The sequence below is a fragment of the Netta rufina genome (genome assembly GCF_964035555.1).
Source record: "Netta rufina genome assembly, chromosome: Z".
NCBI classification, from domain to species: Eukaryota; Metazoa; Chordata; class Aves; order Anseriformes; family Anatidae; genus Netta; species Netta rufina.
The window spans coordinates 65,934,101-65,941,600 of record NC_140126.1 but is presented as its reverse complement, the minus strand read 5'-3'; positions in this window follow the sequence as shown (position 1 = coordinate 65,941,600).

The window sequence follows — 7,500 nt, the reverse complement described above, 5'->3', positions numbered from 1 at the left end:
GGATGGGATGGTTTGGGATGGAGGTGAGATAGTCAAGGGAATAGCGTTCACTTTCCTTTTGTCTTCTAAAACAAATAAATATTTCCATTCTTACCTAACTCAGTGTAGTTTCAGATCTTTCCCTTAAATCACAATACTTTAGTAACTTCTGAATGGAAAGTTGGAGCTAAAGGTCAAAGAATACATTATGCTTGCAGTAAAGTAACCTAAATGAAATGTTCCCCATGCATTGCCATACACTTCAAAATGTTAAGAAAATGACAGAAATCATTTCTCAAAATCCTTCCAATTAGAACAATAACTTAAAATTGTTGTGTTGACAGCTCTGTAAGCCTACGAACATTGGACAGTTGAAGCCTGTGAAGCTTGGTGAAGATTATTAAAGCCTAATGAAAAAGTGTTATTTAAAAAAGCTAAGTGATAGTCCAATTCATTTGGAAGAAATAATGTATTTGATATTTGATAGAGTTCAGAACAGAGCTGAAAATCATGTGCAAGAGGCTTGCCTGGTCCTGAGTCATTTTCTGCTACATTTGAAGAGATGAAAAAAAGAAATAGAAAAAAGTTTGTTAAAGTAAACGAAGTTGTTCTGTTACACTACAGAGAAAGTAAAAAAGTACATTTAAAACAGCATACTAATTTTTCCTTGTCCTTTTGCAGCAGTTTTGCTTTTGGCTTCAATATTCCAACCTTTTCCTTTTATAGATTTCTATTCTTCTCACCTCACATAGCCTAGTCTTAATTCCATTTTATCTAATCCCAAGGGTTTGTTGCTAGAAAATGACAAACATTAATGTTCTGTTTATTGTGCTATACAGAAATATATATATATATACACAAAATTGCACCCTTGTCCCCTTCAAAGTTTTCTACATTTTTTTTTTTTTTTTTTCTCCAGAGAACTACCAGCTTCTGAATGACAGAACAATGATATGGGCTTCCCTCGGCATAGGATTCTCTGTGGTACAAGTAGTGCCACTGTGGCTGCTGACCCACGGTGATGGTGCAAGGACAACTTCTTCACATTGCTTCTTCTGACAGACTTCTCCTCCACTGCTTACTGGAATCAACCAGTGTAGTTCACAACAATTAAAGCTGTATTTCTTAACTCATGGTGAGAAGTTTACCACTATTTCTGAGAAAAAAAGAAAAGGTGATGGGGAATAAAACTCAACTCATTATTTTGCTCGATTTGCTTGATATCTCATAATATATTCTTTTGTTATGAATATGAACAGCCTGAACTGCATAATTAAACAGGTGATGAACAAGTGATGAACTTTGCAGATATTATCCAAAATTTAGAACGAGTTGCTTAAATCACCCAAGCTCATGAATTACCCTGGTAATACACCATGAATCTGGAAAATTAGATGCCCTGTGGTAATGCATATGTGATTGCATGAATCTCAAAGTGAAATCATGGTGGGGCACAGAATTTTCTTAGAATCATAGAATGGTTGAGATTGGAAGAGATTACTAATCATGTAATTCCAACCCTCCTGCCATAGGCAGGGACACTTTCCACTAGACCAGGTTGCTTAAAGCACCAGCCAACCTGGTCTTAAACACTTCCAGGGATGGGGCATCCACCGTTTCTCTAGGCAACCTGTTCCAGTGCCTCACCACCTTCACAGAAAAGTAATTCTTCATAATATCTAATCTAAATCAACCCTCTTTTAGTTTAAGGCCGTTACCCCTTGTCCTATCACAACACTGCCTGACAAAGAGTCCCTCCCCAGTTCCCCTGAAGGCCTCCTGTCAGGTACTAAAAGAGCACTCTAGGATATCCCTGGAGCCTTCTCTTCTGGCTGAACAACCCAAACTCCCTGGAGCCTGTCTTCATAGGAGAGGTGCTTCAGTCATCTGATCATCGTCATGGCCCTCTGGTCTCCATGTCCATGTCCTTGTTATTCTTTGTGGCTCCAGTGCTGAATGCAGCACTCCAGGTGGGGTCTCAGGAGAGCAGAGTAGAGGTGGAGAATCATCTCCTTTGACCTGCTGGCCACTCTTCTTTTTATGTAGCCCAGGATACAGATGGCTTTCTGGGCTGCAAGTGCGCATTGCCAGCTCACGTTGAACTTTTTGTTAAATTACACTCCCAAGTCCTCCTCAGGGTTACTCTCAGTCCGTTCTCCATCCAGCCTGTGTTTGTGTTTGGGATTGGCTTGACTCAGGTACAGGACCTTGCACTTGAACATCATGAGTCTTGCATGGTCTCACCTCTCAAGCCTGTCCAGGTCCCTCTGGCTAGCAGCCCTTTTATCCAGAACATCAACCACACCACACAACTTGGTGTCATCAGCAAACTTGCTAAGGGTGCATTTGATCCCACTGTCTATGTCACTGACAAAGATGTTAAATAGTGCTTTAGGAACAACACTTATCACTGATCTCCACTTGGACATTGAGACATTGATTGTAACTCTTTGAGTGGAACCATTCAGACAATTCCATACCCACAGAGTGGTCCATCTATCAAATCCATATCTCTCTAATTTAGACAAGGATGTCATGCTGGACAGTGTTACATGTTTTGCATAAGTCCAGGTAGATGATGTTTGCTGTTCCCTATCCACCAATGCTTTAACCCCATCATAGAAGGCCACTAGATTTGTCAGACACAATCTACCTTTAGTGAAGTGATCTTGGCTGTCACCAGTCACCTCCTTATTTTCCATGGGCCTTAGCATAGTTTCCAGCAGGATCTGCTCCATCATCTTGCCAGGTACAGAGGTGAGACTCACTGGCCTGTAGTTCCCTGAGTCTTCCTTTTTTCTCTTTTTAAAATCAGGGGTTATGGTTCCCAACTTCCAATCCCTTTGAACTTCAACATACTATCATGACTTCCCAAATATCATTAATAGTTGCTTAACAGCTACATCAGCCAGTTCCCTTAGGGGCTGTGGGTACATCTCATGGTCATGTGCACTTTTAGGTTCCTTCTCAACCTTGATGCACATACACTATGTCCCCACAAAGAGAGGGAGAAATATTTAGCAGTTTTCCACAGTAATCCCTTAAAACACTATGTTAAGCATTCTCTTGTCCACATGATTGGGTGGTAGGAGAGCAAGGCTTGTGTGCTGGACCAGCTCACAGAATTCCTTCCTTCTACTATTAATTAAAATGATAACATTTCCTATGCCATTGAGTAAGTCACAGTTTATATTTCTCAGTTTCCAGTCTGCCTAATAGGAAGCGTATTTCATTATTTTCCGGAAATTTGTGGAAATAAATAAATAAACAAACAAACAAAAAAAAAAAGCTTCTTATTTGAAGGGGTTTTGGTAGCTACAGATATAATTGATAATGAGGAAACCAGGTAACAGAAAATGATGATTTTGCTTACTTGCATGTGAAAACCTCCCTCAGTTTGGTATTGGATATTATGTTCATACAAGAAAATAAGAAATGTTGAGTCAAGAAATCTGTGTTTTAACTGAGCAGTGTTATATAGATTTTTGTTGATGTTAAGGTCTATCTTATTTCCTCAGCTGAGGCCAAACAAACTGATTTAAGAGAACTGCAGCAATATGAATCTTACACCAGTTTTCACAGGAAAATCAATAGAAGCCCAGACCATACTGGCATTACTGTACCTGCATAAACTTCTGTAATAGCTGCTGTTAGTATTCTTCCAACATAAAATGAAGGCAGGATGGATATGGAGCATTACTGAGTAAGTCTGTCTCTAGTATTAAGCATTAGAAAGCCTTTGGTAAAATAAATATTCCATTCCCCTTTCTGAAATATTGGGGTAAAATTGAACAGGATCAGCTATTTGGCCAGCTATAGATTTTTTTTTAATATAAAATATGACTACAATAAATGGCAAAATCAGAAGATTGATAGATACCTATGTGTACGAAAGACAGACCATTTACAGAGGAAAGCAAAACTCTTCAGCAACCATAAAAGTACAGAATTGATTGCTACGGAAGATCACATTTTTGTTTCATAAAACGTTTGCAGCATTCATTGCTTGGTCATTGCAATAGAAACAGATGAATGGTTATTCTGAGGGTCTCTGGCAGTATAAGTGTGTCATGAACTGCATTTTTCAGAAGCAATTCAGAGCTTTAAGTCAAAAAAGAAAAAAAAATCGAATATATATGAGTGCTGGCACAAGCTTCAGGAAAAATCTTGGTGAGTTTTAGAAAGGTAATGGAACAAGATTTCAATATGTTTTCTATGCAAAAGTAACAACTGAGTAAATTTCAGCTCAAGTAAAAAAAGCTTTTTGTGCCAAATATGAATTACTTTTTCCTTTCTTCTCTCCCTGTCCTTCTTTTGAAAATCATACCTATTGTATGTGTCACTTGTAGTCTGCAAAGTACTGAAAGCCTCTGCTCCCATTTAACACCAGCAGACAAAAGGTTTATGACAGCTTTGAAAGATGTACATTCCCGTACTCCTTTCATATATGTCACCTTGTAGGATGAAACCTGGGGCTTCCTTCCTTTCTCAACATCTCTCAAAAGTAAAATGCTTTTCAAGGCAAGGGTGATATTTGTTCAGGCTGGGGTTGGGACAAAAGGGAACAGTGCAGATCTCATTCCTGCCATCCTTGCCCCTCTAGGCCAGAAAGACGTTTGGCAATCTGGGAGCAGATCTGAAGACTGAATTTAGTGCACAAATGATTAAACTAAGGTTTAAGCTAAAATAAGAAGTATACAGCAAAGGCTTACGGTATTCCTGTACGAATAACTAGATGTCTCCAACTACCTAACAGTGAAGCTATTAGACTTGTGTGGTAGTTGCACATTGCCTGATTTCATGTCATGTAGATACAAACATTGGGGAAAAAACAGATGTATAGCCATTCTTACCAATTTCTTCCCCACTGTCATTTACAATGTGTTCCTAGGTGTTTTATGGAAAGCCCATGCCCACCTGAAGAAAATCCCATCTCTGATCATTGTAGTAAGACAAACCCCCCCCCCCCCCCCCCCCCCCCCCCATCGGGAGTTGAACAGTTTGGTTTAAAATCTAGCAAGTATTTAACTGTCTCTGTCACACTCAGCTATACAGAAGGGTGTGCATATAAACTGACTTTTGAGTGTTGAGACTCCATTTACATAAAGGTTCAAAATTTTTGAGGGAATAGTAGCAAATTCTTGAAAAGCTCAAAAGAGAGATAAGGCTCTGCACCTGCTGTATTGTATGTATTCCTTTACCACACCTTCTGAGAAAGCACTCCTCCTGAGGTGGTTGTCTATTCCTTGGCTTGATCTGATTGAAACACAGAGCCATGCTGTATAATTGATTTAAGGTCAGCATAGGTTGATTTTATTATATGGCAAACAAACTCAGAAAGCATCCCTAGACGTGCAGATATTCAGCCTGCAAAGTCTCAGCTACATGTATTTTCATTGCAAGAAAGCTGTCAAACAATAGTTTATTTGTTTGTTTGCTTTTTAATCAAAAGCAGCAGAAATGAAGACTGTAACAGAGGAAATTGATTTTGTCACATTACATTCAGTATCAAAATGCTATATATTCCTACTCTCAAACTTGTGCCTAACAGCCAACAAAACAATGTTCTCAGGTATGATTTAGCAAACCAGCAAAATCCCTCAGGTAGTAATATCCCTGAAAAGTGATGACGTTTTATTCTTATTTACCTCTCTTTGGGAGAATAAAGGCGAACTTATTTAAGAGCTATAATCACAGGAGTGAGCAAAACAGGGGTAAGACAAGGAAAGAAAGGGAAGAACATAAAAGAAAATTACTTAGCCTGTGGATATGTCCAGATGTGATTCCTGGGACACCTTTCACTGAGAGAAAATGTAGCCCTTGTTTTGCCCTTCAAGTGTGGGTAGAAGCTGGGGAGACAGATCTTGATTTAGATTTATGATTTGAATTGTGTCTGAAATCCATGCAGCTTTCAAAAAGTACTTCAAATTTACTATTTCCCTTCTACAAGGTAGCAATTGTTCTTTTAAAGTCAACTTTCATTTCTGGAAGTAAGAATTAAATATTTTTCCCATATTTGGACCTCTAGGCAGTGGGTGAATTTGTTGTCTAACGAATCAAGAAATATGAGAGAAGCATGTTAACATTACACAAAGAATGATTTTTTTATCTCTCTCTTTTTTTTTTTTTTCTTTTTCATTTGCTTCTTAGTCATAAAAGGCAAAATATTCCAATTGTAATCAAATTATTTACATTGTCTTGCTTTAAAGTTACTACAGCAATTTTTGCTATAATATATATATATATATATATATATATATATGAAAACAATAATTACAAAATTTCAGCCTGTTATATCTCCCTTTGATATATTCAAAGACTTGAAGTAGGGGCGGTATTTTATTACCAGGTCCCAAAAGCAGACTGAGACTAGCAAGAGGTATTTTGGAATCACATAAGACTAACTGTGCTACTTAGACTCTTTTTCAATTACACTAAAAATTCTTTAAAATAGAGTGTAATATATTTTGAAATGTAAATTGTTAGGAAAACTATGAGGTTAGTCAGGAGCTTTTTGAAATAACTTTGTTTCCTGACTTTATTCCATACTGTGTATTTAAAGTAGTACCGGGAAAAAATATATATACATATATATGAAATATTTCAAAGTAACATGGAATGTACCAAAGAACAATGCCATTTGTAGCTATATCAAAGTTGTGACTTACATTATAGTTTTACAACTTAAGATTTTATTAAAACAATAAAGATAACTTGATTCTAATTGTAAGAGCTCTACTGTGGGTTAAGCCTGGAAGGCAGCTGAACCCTATACAGCCACTCAGTCAGCTCTCCACAGTGGGATGGGGAAGAAAATCAAAACAGTAAAAGTGAGAAAACTTATGCGTTGAGAGAAAGGTAGCTTAATAGGTAAAACAAAAGTTGTGTACACAAGCAAATCGAAACAAGGAAATTATTTACTGCTTCCCATAAACAGGCAGAAGTCCAGCCATTTCAGGAAAGCAGGACTCATCATGCATAACAGCTTCTTGGAAGACAAACACCAGCCACTCCTAACATTCTGCACTTCCTCCTCCTTTACCCCAGCTATTACTGCTGAGTACCTTCTCATACAGTATGGGATATTCCTTCGGTTATACTCACTGATGGAGCTGTGTAGGAAACAAAAACCTGCATTGACTCTGTGTAAGCACTCCTCAGCAACAACTAAAACATTAGTATATTATCAACACTGTTTTCATCACAACCTGAAAAGAGTGACACCCACGACTGGTCCACCATTCACGGCCATCCTTTCTTCTATACTGCTAAAGATGTCACTCGCTCTAATACCAAGTCTAACCTCCATTGCCAATGACTGGCTCAATATTTCTTCCTATTTCCTAACCTAGACCTGCTCCCTTGTGCAACAGCAGGCCAATATCTCTATGGCTATCACTATTTCTATTTATATTTCCTTCCAGACATATTTCAGATAATAATCACACATACCCCATGTCGCAAGATAATATCAAGATATGTCTGATAAAAAAAAAAAAAGTCGTATCATATATTGCTCTG